Source organism: Cynocephalus volans, chromosome 14 (assembly GCF_027409185.1).
Source record: "Cynocephalus volans isolate mCynVol1 chromosome 14, mCynVol1.pri, whole genome shotgun sequence".
NCBI lineage: Eukaryota > Metazoa > Chordata > Mammalia > Dermoptera > Cynocephalidae > Cynocephalus > Cynocephalus volans.
The window spans coordinates 61,123,775-61,137,046 of NC_084473.1; the positions used below are offsets into that span (position 1 = coordinate 61,123,775).

The 13,272-nt window shown below is 45.6% G+C and overlaps 1 pseudogene; it reads right to left on the reverse strand.

Annotated features, from left to right (window-relative positions):
- Positions 1-1,892: 1,892 nt before the first annotated feature.
- On the reverse strand, positions 1,893-2,756 carry LOC134362535 (cytochrome b5-like; annotated as a pseudogene).
- Between the last annotated feature and the right edge of the window lie 10,516 nt (positions 2,757-13,272).

Sequence of the window (13,272 nt, forward strand, 5' to 3'; positions counted from 1 at the left end):
GGAAAATAACTCCATCAGTTGGAGATCTAGTGACAGCTTCTAGGGCGGATTCCTCCTTGCTGGGCTGTCCTTTGAGTCTCTATCCTGACATTGCTAGGATCGGATCACAAAGCCCAGGAGCAAGGGTGGAAATGGAGCTGGAGAAGTTCTGGGAGACACCACATGACACAGCAGACAGCCCAGGACGGCACTCTATACCAGTGTGATGTATGACCGCCTCGGGGTACAAGTACAGCCACATTTCTCACTTTTATCATTAATATCGCCCATCTACCTCTATTAGCAGGAAATATAATTATCTGCCTCTTGAAATGTTCCTTTAAACCTTCTAAGATTCCTAAGCACTGGGTTCAAAGAGGTCAGTGCATCTAAAGGTCTGATGGAGAGAGAATAGGGAAGCTCCACCAGCTCACCCGGACTGTTGTTTCAGTTGCTGCCACAAGGTGTCGCTGTTAAAGACTGTTTTCGCACAGGCCGGTCCACCCTATACTTTGGATGATGTCCTTGCTGGTTCAGGTCCTTGCCAGCCCCCTGTAGTGCCACATGCCGGGCAGTGTGAAGAAAGTCCAGGGATGCAGATCACTTAGAAGACTTATTGTAGCACAATAGTTGGGATGGTGAGGGAGAGGAGTGTCTAACTTAATTAATCAGCCTCTCTGAGATATCAGACAGACCACCAGAAGTCCTGTTTCTATAAAGACCACATAACTTTCTCAAAGGGCAGCAAAATTCTGAACTGAACTGGCAGGCTCTGGAACAGCACCTGGACTAGGAGGAAGGCAGTTAAGAGCACAGATTTTAGAATCAGATCTACCTTGGCCCAAATTTTGGTCCTTTAATAGCTGTTTAATTTGGGGCAAGTTATTTAATCTTTCTGGGCTGTAGTTTCCTTATCTATAAAATAAGGATTAAAATACTTGTTTTGTAGGATGGAGAGCTGAGCCATGTCAAAAGCTTAGCGTGGTGTCTCAATGCTGAAATGGCCACACTTAGGTGTTTTATTTGGGTCTCAGTTATCCATATGTGTATGTTTTTATCAAAATGGATCTATCATAATTTGATAACTGCAGACAGTGAATGCATTTTAGCCTGAAACTTTTGGATACATTGGATGCATTGGATAAGTCCTTCAACCTGTTTCTTTTTTTCTTTTTTTTTTTTTTGGCAGCTAGCTGGCATTCAACCTGTTTAATATTTTTATTTTTAATGATCAGAATTATAAAACAGATGTCTTATTCTCAAATTCTACTCAGTGATAGCCTTGTGTGGTGCCTGACAGAGAGAGTAAAATAGTCACCATGTCTGGTTTTCAGCTCTTGTGCTCTTAGACAACACAGGCGCGGACTGCCATGTCAAGGCTGCCCAGCCCATGCTTCCATCCTCAACACTTATGTAAACTCCCCCAGGTTTGCTTTCCTGCTGCCCTGTCTGTAGAGGACCTTGCCTCCTGCTTTGCTGAGAAAATAGAAGCCAGGAGGCAGGAACTGCCTCAACTTCCTGCTACCAAATCTCAAGACTCCAGCCACCCGCCTTCGCCATTCCCCTGTCCAAGTGGAGTGTGGTGTGCCTCCTGCCACCAAGGCCAGGCCCTTCCTACTGGGCTCTGGGCCCTCTTTCCTCCTGCCTTCTCTGCCACCCTTGTACTAACCATCATCCTTACCACCCTTTGTTTTCTTTCTTTTATATATATATATATATATATATATATATTTTAAAGCCAGATATATTTTTAAAAGATCACACTTACAGTAAGTAAATTATGTAGTGAAGAAACATCAAAATAAAGCTGACGCATAAAAAGGCACACTCAAGGAGTTCAAGAGTGAGAGGAGAGAACGGTTCTTTTTGTTTTGTTCCTAACGTAGGAGGAAAGGGAAACAGACGTACTCAAATCATTTTTGCCAGTGAAGGTCTCTGTCAGTCGCAGTGGTTAACACCGGCTTCTTTTTCCCCTTGCCCAAAGCAGTCTTTCCTTGCACTGGCTGCCGAGAAGGTGCTTCGTCTTCTGCCATGTACAGGCAGTACATCAGGGCCACCACAACTGCTGACATGGCTGGGACCACCTAGTTGGCCCACCAGCTGGCATTAGCTTCAACAGTAGTAATAAGAGTCTCGGAAGTCTTGGTTAACTTTGATCTGTCATCTGGATGAAGCTCCCCAGTGATAAAAGTTTTGGACAGTTCCTGGCATCTGAAGAATGTCCTACATCCTCCAAGTTTTCAGCGGCATCACGTCCAGGTTGTTCCCTTAACACTTCTTCCCTGCCAGGATTCTCTTCCAGAAATCTGGTCAAATCGTAGACCTCGTGGTGCAGGATCAGCCAGGTGCTTTTGCTGTGGTTGTGCTTCTGAATCTCTTCCAGGGTGTAGTACTTCACGGCCTTGTCTGACTGCTCGGCCAGCTCGGCATGTGGCAAGCCAGGCCCAGCACACACAGCCGCTCCCTCGGGAGCAGAGCACGTGTCCCAGCCGGCTCTGCCTGGAACATTCCCTGCGCGGCCGGGCCTGGCCACCCTTTGTTTTCAATCTCTCTTTCTCCTGTCTTTCTCCAGTTGACATTGGAACGTGTTCAAAATTCATTAAAAACGAAAAAGTGGAGAACCTTCTTTCCACCTGTATTAGTTGGGAAGAAAGTTTGACTGCTATAAAGACCCCAAATAACCAAACTCACTCAAAAAGCTTAAACAAGATGAAAGTTTATTTGTTTCTCACATAAGCATCCAGGCACAAGCAGCCCAGGCTGGCAGGTGGCCCCATGGTGTCAGGAGCCTCTGCTTTTCCAGTCCCTTTGCACCACCATCCTAGGGGCTGGCCTTGTCTGCATGGCACACGGTAACTCACGCTCCTGCAGGTGGAACGAGGAAAAGACAGATGGGGAGCCTTTCTCTGTGGGGGCACAACTTTCACTCATACCCCAGTGGGCCAGAATGTAGCAACATGGCCAGGCCACAGGAAGGCTGGGAAACAGAGCCATCACTCTGGTACCCAGTTAAACATAGAGGCTCTATTGCTATAGAATAGGGGGAAGGGTACCAGGGGACAACAAGCAACTTCTACGACTCCACACCACGTCCCCTCCAAGTACAGCTTAATCTCCATTTTCTCTTTCTCTCCCTCACTTTTCAGATGAGTTGTTCACACTTACTATCTCTGTTTCCTCCCTGTGTTTATTTTCCACATAGCTGAGGGTTTGCAAAAGTGTTTTGAAGAAAGAAAGGCAGAATATTACACAAGTCCATTCCTTGAAGGTGGACACGTTAGGGGAGGGGTGGACTACTGGAGAAGGCTACGTGTGGGAAGGCAAGGTCCACAGAGACAGGTCAAGCTATGAAAGGCACCTTTCTTGTCCAGGTTGCCCAGGAATGTGCTGAGCCAAAGAACAGACCCAAAGCATAGCCAGGAGGCAAACCAGGGTGGAGGCTGGGGGAGATCGGATCTTGGGTTGAGCTGAAGGAAGGAGAGAGTGCAAATGGTGGGAAGGAATGACCTTGGCAGCCAAGAGTGGGAGGGAGGCAGTGAGGGTGCCTTTCAAATTCCTGCTCTTCTAATTCCTTGTACATGGGGGTGAGGAGGGGCCCTTTTCATGTGGTAGGCTGTGCTTTCCCAGAATGGGTTAACTCCTTAAAGGAGACATACACCTAAGATGAAATTCTTACATGCATTGAGTCCTTTCTGCTTAGATCTGTTCACTCTTATGATGGTTATAAGGTAACACATGCTTGGAGAGTTGCAGATGAAATTTGTGAAACCTGTCAAGACACAACAATTGATATCAATGCAAAGCATATGTTAAGATTAATCTGGACAATTCTGCGTCACCCTGCCTGGGATCCAATCCTGGCTCACATACAGATTAGCTTTGTGGCATGGGGCAAGTGACTTAGCTCCTCTGTTCCTAATTTATAAAGTGTGGATAATAAAAGTACATTTAGTTTCAGTTGTTGAAAGCAGCAGAAAACCCAATCCAAATGAGTTTAACACTAAAAAGAGAATTTATAGGCTTATGTAGCTCAAAAGACCTAGGGCTAGGGCCCAAGTGTGGTTTGATCAAAGCTTTCAGTTTCTCTGAGATTTCTTTTGACTTTGATCCTGGTGGCAAAGTAGGTGGGAATTCACATTCCCCTTTGCACACTCTACTTTCTAGGAAAGAATGTTTGCATCCCAGATTCCTGGCCGCTGTCCTAAGACTCACTCTAGCTGGACTGGAGTGATGATCGCCCCAAAGGTCTCACCATGGCCGAGGCTGGGGGGCTCAGCTCAGGCCCTGTGCTCCTCACCTGGAGCTAGGTGAGGAATTGGCTTCCCCAGAAGCTGCTGGACTCCTCTCAGAAGCCAGAGGCTGGTAGGAAGGAGGGAGAAGGCAAGTGTGGGAAGCTGCTCTATCCATGCACGTCATGTGGTCCAGCGCCCTTTCCCTGGCAGCGTGGACTTCTGGGTGTTCTGAGATTACCTGTCAAAAGCAAACACAGAGCCAGAAAATTGTAACATACTCATAAAGGAAAAGACATTATAAGCGACCACAGTGCTGTGTCTGTCCTCACCTCCCAGAAGTGCATTGTAACCAGATGTGCGTCGGTTATGCAACCCTCTCTCCAGGGCCATAGCAGGACCTGCAGGGGTCCCCAGCATCTTTGCCTTCATGGCCCAGTATTAAAATCATATTTTATTACTGAGTTCGTATTGACTGGGTTCAGGACATGCTACCCCCAAACATGGCGCCTTGGCATCTGGGGAAACAGTGGAGGCAGGAAGGTCACTCTCCCTTCCCCTGACCTTCTGGCCTGAAGCAGATCATAAAAGAATCCTCTGACCTTCCTCTGAAGGCCTTCATTGCAGAGGTGCCCTCCCTCTACCCAGAGGAAAGGAATGTCCTTATCTCCGAAGACACAGGGACCCAGAGAGGAATCTGCACGAACAGGCCTCGCTCGGTCCTCCCTGGTTTATCACCGTTAGGTCACAGCCTTCTGTCCTCCAGTCACACGTCCACATGACCGTCCACTAACATAGGCAGTTTTCCCTGTTTCTTTTGGTCTTCATTTCGCGTGCCTCTTGTGTCATGTGAAACTTATATTAAATAAATTGTGTGCTTTTCTTTTGTTAATCTGTCTTTATTATAGGTGTCTCAGTCATGAATCTTGTGATGAGTGACAAATCTTTTCTCCCCTTCAGTATTAAGATGACTGTGTTAATATTATATATTAAAACGTTGCCTTCAACCTAAAAGTTCATTTTTTTCTTCCAGTTAAAAAAAAAAATTAAAGCATTTTAGTGGGTTCCTAAAAGTATTATGAGCTCTAGACACTGTACCCACTGTGCCTGACGGGTAAGTTGGCCCTGCCTTACCCCAAGACGCAACAGGAGAAAAAATTTTGATATCCACTTTTGCAAGAATTTAATCTTCTTTATGTTGCCCACAGCATTTTCTGATGATGTCCGTCCTTCTGGAGCTTGGTCTGCCATCTTGCTTTTGAAAATCCCAAGTTGTGTAATGTGTACATGGCAGAATGGGGAATCCAGTCTCCACCAGGGCCATAAAGTGTCACAGGCAAGACGGAGGCCTGGCAGAGATGGCCTAAAAATAACTAGCTGGACTCATAGCAGGTGGAGAGGAACGTGTGCTGTGCCGTGCTCAGGCGTTGGAGCCGTTCTGTCAGTGCACGGGGAGTGGGGAAGACCCTAAAACAGCCCCGATGCCTGCACACTCTCCTCCCTTCTGTTTTAATATTAAGCTCCTATAATCTTGAGTATGTTCATCCTTTTATAAAAAATTTAATTTGTCCAGGTAGATTAGATTATGCTGTGGAAACGAACGATGCCAAAGTCTCAGTGCTTACAACCACAGAGATTTATCTCTCTTCCTCCACACGCCCACTTTGGGGTGGCTGGGGGCTGTCCTCCATGCTGTGCTCACTCAGGAACCCAAGTGCATGGAGCAGCCACCACCTGGGATGGTAACAGCAGCAATGGCAGGAAGGAGGAAAATGTGGCATGTTGTGAAACGACCTGTGTCACTTCCACTCACTTTTCTTTGGCCTCCAAAATGCACGAAGAGGGTGGAGAGTACAATTCTGCCTTGTTTCCAGGACAGGGAGAATGAGGATGCGGGTGGCCAGACCTAGTGATTACTATCATAATTTTAATGGTGACTAATAGCTCCATTTTAGGGCTGAGAAACAGCTTGGGTTGCTGCTGTCAATGGGGACAGGAAAGGCACCCACCTGCCATGGTTCTGGTGACACCTTGTGGCAGTTGAGAAGTACCAGACTCCTGGGGAGGGGCAGGTGTCCCTGCTCTCTTGTCTCCAGGTGAGAGTTCCCAGAACTGGCCTGGCCTGTGGGACGGGCTCCGGAGGCATCTGGGGGGTGAGGAGTTAGGGTTAGACAGGGTGCAGGGCTCCTGGGAGGGAAGAGGGTTTCTCCTGATAGCTCCCATGGGGCACGGGGTCTTTGAGTAGTAAAAGGAATGTGATCCCACTTTGTGCTCCCAGCCAGGGAAGCAGGACATATCGTGACGTGTGGCAGTCCACATGGTGAAACACTTTATCGGCAAAGTTGGCAAGTGTAGATCATGACATTGCACCATGTCCATAATATAAGCTAAGTGAAAAAAGCAAGATACAAAAAATATGACTACGTGGTGCTGGTAACACCATGGTGCTTGGATCCCTGTACTGGCCAGCTGCAAAACAAACAAACAAACAAAAAACTACAGCCAACAGTTTTAAAAGAATGCGTGTGTGCGTGTGTGCGTGTGTGTGTGTGTGTGTGTGTGTGCAGGTGTGTATAGCAGGTATGTATCAGTCCACAAGCTATATGAGCAAAAAATATTTAATTCCTTTATTTCCCTTTGATTAACTTAATTGTGCCTCTGAGCCACCACTCACCCTCATGGGAATTTACCCTCAGTTATTTTTAGGGTTCCCCATTGCAATGGTGGTGCTGGGGTCCCTGGTCCATAGCAGTAAAACACAGGGGTGTTGGTCCCACTGATGTAGCCTTTCTCCAGTCCACACGGTCCCTGTGGGTGCCAGCGTGTGGCCAGGGCACAGGAATCTTGGTGAGACTGGAAGCACCCTCGGAAGTGTCACCCCTGAAGTCTTGCCACACCCCCCACACTGTCTCCTTTCTCCCTTCATCCCAAACGCTCTCCCGCCTGCCCCCTCCAGGACACATAATTCTTCAGTGGGTTTAAGTTCTTCAAATGGAAGGTGTATATTAGCCTTGCTAAAATACTTGAATAAAGGGATACCAGCAACATGGAAACTAGACGACCTGAAAATTCTCCTACTACAAAGTCCTAGAAGTGCTGAGTTTTCGAGAAGGAAAGAAGGAAGGAAGGAAAGAAGGAAGGAAGGAAGGAAGGAAGGAAGGAAGGAAGGAAGGAAGGAAGGAAGGAAGGAAGGAAGGAAGGAAAGAAAAAGAAAGAAACCTCTAGGTACCACATCCAGAGCCAAGACCTCATCTTGCTTCAGGATGCAAGAAGTAATGGTGAGGAGAGAAACCGGTAAACTGGTGGTGAGCCTAAAAAACCCCAAATTTACAAGACTAATTTAGGATATACAAAAGTGAGATGGGACTAAAATACTGGATAACAATAATATATAAGGTGGGAGGGTAATGATCTGATTTAATATTTTAATGTCATTGAATTATTTAGGAGGGGAATAAAGATATTAATTCACTTTATATTTTATAGCATCACACATGCATGTTCAAAATTTAGGGTATCCATTAAAATAAATATGAATGGGAAGGAAGTTAAACAAAGCCTGGATTTTTATCTGAAAGGGATATGAAGGAAAAATACAGAGAATAATATATGGAAGACGGAGAAAAAATGCGGAGAATAGCTAGAGCACTTAGTTAGAGTGTGGCGTGATAACTCCAAGGCATCAAGGTCAAGTGTTCGAATCCCTGATCAGCCAGCTGCCAAAAAAAAAAAAGTACACACACACACAGAATAACATACGAATTAAGAGTCAGAAAAAAAATCTGCCAGCATCCATAGAAATATCTATGAGGGTACTTCAGGAAGTTCGTGGAAAAATAGAATTAAAAGATAATACAAGTCTTCCCGTGAACTTTTTGAAGTGCCTTCATGTGAGGAACTACTTCCTAATGTGACAGTGATTATTCATGGAGAGTGAGGTTCCAGATGAGTTTTATTTTCTTTTTGGACATGTGATAGTCGGCCTCTGAAATGACTCTCAACAACCCCTTCTGGTATTCACACCCTTTGTGTGGTTCTCCCCAGCACCGCGAGAGGGTTAGCCTGTGTGGCCAGCAGAATACAGCAGAGGTGGTGGGACCTCACTTTGTGCTGAGCCTGTAAAAGGCTGAGCACTCTCTCTTGCTCTCTTTTCATTCATGCTTGGAGGGAACTTTGTCATGAGCAACCCTATGGAGAGTCCCACCTCCAGCCTCCTGCCAACAGTCTCCCGTTTGTTGCTCTAAGCTATAGGTTTTGGAGATGATGTATGTAGCAGTGGGTAACTAATGCAATACTTTTTCCTGCAGTTTTCAAATTCTATATAATGTACATATATTGCTTTACAACCAGAAAAAAATTGTTTTAAATGATCAATCAAGTAAATCCTTCATTCCAGCATGGTAAAGGACAACCTGTTCGGTCACCTTGTTACCATCAGCACTCGGCGTGCCTATATCACCTGAAGCCCATGTACTGACACACCACCTACACCAGTGGCGCCTGAACAGGGGCGGTCCTTCATTTTGATTTTACCAGAAACCCTGGCCTTGCAAAACATACTATTAAAACGGGACGATTCTTTTCATGTGATCCAGATCTTGCAAATAGAGCTAAAAATCAGTTAATTTCCTCTGGAAATTGAATAACTTTTAAACTTAGTAAACTGCCTGTAAGTTGTATAAGCTAATAAATAATTGATTCCAGTATACTAGCTATGTTGTGTTCACAGGGGATTTTCTAAAGTTGGGAGCCTACATTTTTCTTTCGAAGGCCAGTGGGCTTGGAACAAAGCGTGGAGTGGTGGGAAGAATGTCATCCCCAGTCTGAAGCGTCGCCTCCACCAGGAACAGCTTTGTGGCTCTGGGACACATCCCTTTGCCTCTCTGGGCCTCAGGTTCCTCATATGTAAAATGGCAGGGTTGGAACGTATTATCCCTAAAGACTCTAAAAATCTGTTGACCTTAGTAAGCCAGCCTGAGCCCCCTTCATGATGGACCCTGAGCTGCCCAGTGTGGGAGCCACTACCTGCATGTGGCTATGCTATTTAAATTAAAATCTAATAGCATGCAAATTATGTTTTTCTGTTGTAGTAGCCACATTTTGGGTGCTCAATAGCTGCTGTGGCTAGTGGCAATGTATGGGACAGCAAAGTTAGAACAATTCTACCATCACAGAAAGTTCCATTGGAATGCACTGCTCTAGGGCCCTGCCTCTCAAAGTGTGCTCCATTCACCAGCAGCACTGGCATCACCTTGGAAACGCATGACCTTGGGCCCCATCCCAAATGCGCTGAATCAGAATCTGGATTTTAACACGTGCTTCCTGAACGTGTGAGTTTGAGAAGCCCCGCTATATAGGGAGCATTCTCCACTGAGTAGGTATGTGGCACTCTTCCAAGAGTGGTGGTTAATTATGTGGCCTCTGCTGTCAAACTCCTTGAACTCAAAGCCCAGCTCTCTCTCAGCTGTGTAACTCTAGGCGAATTCTTTAACTGTTCTGGGCCTCAGTTTCCTTATTGGTAAAATAGTATCCAACTCATAGGAAAATCCGAGGCTATAACAATATAAAGCAATGATCACAGTGCCTAACACATAGTAAATGCTCTTTTTTTTTTTTTTTTTTTTTAAACTGGTAAGGGGATTGCAACCCCTGGCTCAGTGCCATCTGCACCACGCCCAGCCAGTGAGCGCACCGGTCAACCCCATATAGGATCCGAACCCATGGCCACGGCGCTACCAGCGCCGCACTCTCCCGAGTGAGCCACGGGCCGACCCAGTAAATGCTCTTTAAATGTCAGTGTTGTTATTTTTGGATTCGGCGAGGCTTAAAGTGTCTGCTATCCCAAGCCTTGAGATCCCACGCAGACCACCGGCCAAGAGCGGCCCTCCCTCATGCCGCCACAGGGTGGCGCTGTGCCGCCACGTCCCGTCTTCTCCCGCGGCCTCCCGCTGGCTCCCGGCCGGAAACTCCCAGCGTCAGCGTTTCGGTTTACCAAGCACGACCCGACGGCCCGGACACCGATCCAAGCATTCATCCGGCCGATGATGGGAAAACAGGCCTGATCCTTGTACCCAGATGGAATGCAAAAGTAAGGGGCGCACAGAGATTTGAATAAGGACCATGGACATCGTCGTGGAAGCAAGAGGCTCCTGCTGGAAAGCTAGAGAAGGGAAGTTTAGCATTTTCTAAATCAACTTTTCAGAGGGCTTGGGCTCCTTATCCCACACATTTAAGCGTGTGCGTGCGTGCGTGCGTGCGTGCGTGCGTGTGTGTGTGTGTGTGTGTGTGTGTGTGTGTGTGTGTGTGTGTGAGAGAGACAGAGAGGGGGGAGGGGAGGGAGGGGAGAAGGGAGAAAGGATTTGGTGATTGGTGGTGGCATGGTGAGGGATTTTTTTTTTTAAGTCAATTTATCAAGTTTCTCAAGCTTTAGCCTACATCAAAATCATCTGGAGGGCTTGATTGTTGGCCCCTACTCCCAGAATTTCCAACTCAGTGGAGAGTCTAGGGTGGCCTGATAATTTGCATTTCAAACAAGTTCCCAGGTGATGTTGAGGACACAGATCCTGGAACTGCAGTTTGTGAACCACTACCCTAAATTCCTTCAAGGCTCACCTGGAACAAATTGTATAATCCTAGTTCAAGAGCAGGACATCACTCCAAAGGAAGTTACTCCAAACCGCTCTTCCGTCCACCCCGTCCCGCCGTGGTGACCCTGCAGCTCTCTCAGGAACCTCTTGAGGTCCCTTTAAGGCCCTGTGAGGGTGCTTGTTAGTCTGCAAGCCACGCAGACAGGAGAGATGGCTGTGGGGCTGGGAGCCTGGGTTCATTCTCAGGTGATGCTTTCCCATTCCTTCCAGGCCTTTAACTCCTAATTCTTGCTCTGTCCGGGGACAGGTGATTAAGACGATCAAAGTCCTGCTTAGTCTCACTTGGGCACCAAACCTGCAGCAACCACTCTCTTGGCCTGACACTACCAGCCCAAAGCAGGGTCACTTTCCTCAGAAATAGGTGGAAATGGCAGGGGTCTGAATGATTTTGACTGGGGTGTTGGCTGTTTCAGAGGGAGTGTGGACAACTCAGATGCGCCCCTAGTGGTTGATATGGGCTGACTGGAACTCTTGTCACCAGAGGGGGAGCCATAGGAAAGAGCCTGGGTCCCTCCTCTGAGTTTCTCAGGCACCAGGGTCTCTGCATACATGGCTCTGATCACATGCTGCCTGGTCATGAGGGTGTGTGGATCAACTGCTCGTGACATGCCAGGCTCAACACCGCGTTTTTATGGTCTGGAAGCTGAAGGTTTTGCTTGACGGATATCAGGAGCCCACATTCTCGTGCTGGAGAAAGCACACAGGTGTAAAAGCACCTTGTATATATGTCATATACAAGGGTACTTCAAAAACTCTGAGGAAAAATAGAATTGAAAGATAATATAAATCTTTCCATGAACTTTTTGAAGACCTCTCGTATATGCTTCCTGTTGCTGAGCTCTGGGTCTTCTTTGAGTTTCCCCAAAACAGAGTTTCCAGAATGTGGTGGATTACCCTGGTGGCCCACAAGATGAGTCAGGGGGTTCAGGAGCTAATGTTTTACATTTAAATAGTCTAAAAAAGAGTTCTCTTTTTAGGGTTGAGATGAAGATGAAATGAATTTGGTAAAAGGGAGGTGAGTTGATTTAGAGAGAAATAATATTATTTTTAAAAAATATCTTCAGTTTGAGAAGCACTGACCCACAGAATCCCCTCACATAGAAGCATGGGTGAGCAGTACAGACTTGACTGGAGATTTCACAGGGGAGATTGCGGAGGGGTCTTTATATAGCACAGCCCATGCCCACAGGCCATAAAATCCCACGAGAGATATTTTTGTTCTTCCCAAGCCTGTTAATGGTCACATAGCCACTGGGTCTTTTTACTTTCTGTTTCTGCCACAAGGCTCCAGATTCCTGGCTCCATCTAGGGGCCCCATCCTGTACCACCAACTCCAGTTCTTTCTCTTTGTTATCAGGAAGAACCAGCTGTCTCCCAACTCCCACCCCAAACTCTGGAACTGAGGAAAGCTTGTACAGTTTAAATGTAGGGATCAATAAATACCAATAAAGACATTTTTAAAAAATTACTTTTATTAGTGAATGCGAAAAGTAATAAAATTACTTTTATTAGTGAAGTGAACTTAATAGTAATTACATATTACTATTATGTAGTAATGCGAAATGGGGCAACTATTTTGAAAACATTTTGGTAGTTTCTTAAAATGTCAAACATATACCTACTGTATAACCCAGCCATTCTACTCCTAGGTACTTACTGTATTTACCCCCAAGATAAATGAAGACATATGCCCAAACAAAGACTTGTACATGAATGTTCATAGCAGCCTTATTTATAATGGCTAAAAACTGGAAACAATCCAAAGGTCCATCAACAGATGAATGGATAAACAAACTGAAGTGTATCTATTCAATGAAACACTCTCAGCAATAAAAAAGAAACTATTGATACACTCAGTGACATGGATGAATCACAAAACAACTACACTAAGCAAAAGGAGTCTGACAAGAGTACATACTGAATGATTTCATTCATGTAAAATTCTAGAAAGTGAAAGCTAATCCTTGGTGACAGAAAGCACATCACTGGTTGCCTAGGGATAGGATGATGGGGGGTAGGGCAATGGAGAAAGGATTGATTAAAAAGGGATATGAGGAAACTTTTGGTGGTGATGATATGTTCACTATCTTGATGGGTGTATGCTTATGTCAAGTTTTTCAACTGTACATTCTAAATATGTGCAGTTTATTATATGTCGATTATACACCAATAAAGCTCTTAAAGATAGCAATGCAACTCAACAATAACAAAACAAAAAACAAATTTAAAAAATGTACAAAAGATACTTTACCAAAAAGATGGCAAATAAGCACATTAACTGATGTTCAACACCAACAGTCATTAGGGAAATGCAAATTAAAATTTGTTAGGGAAATGGGATATGACTTAACACCTATTAAAATGGCTACAATGAAAAAACCCCAGCATACCAAGTTCAAGTTCTGAAGAGGTTGTGG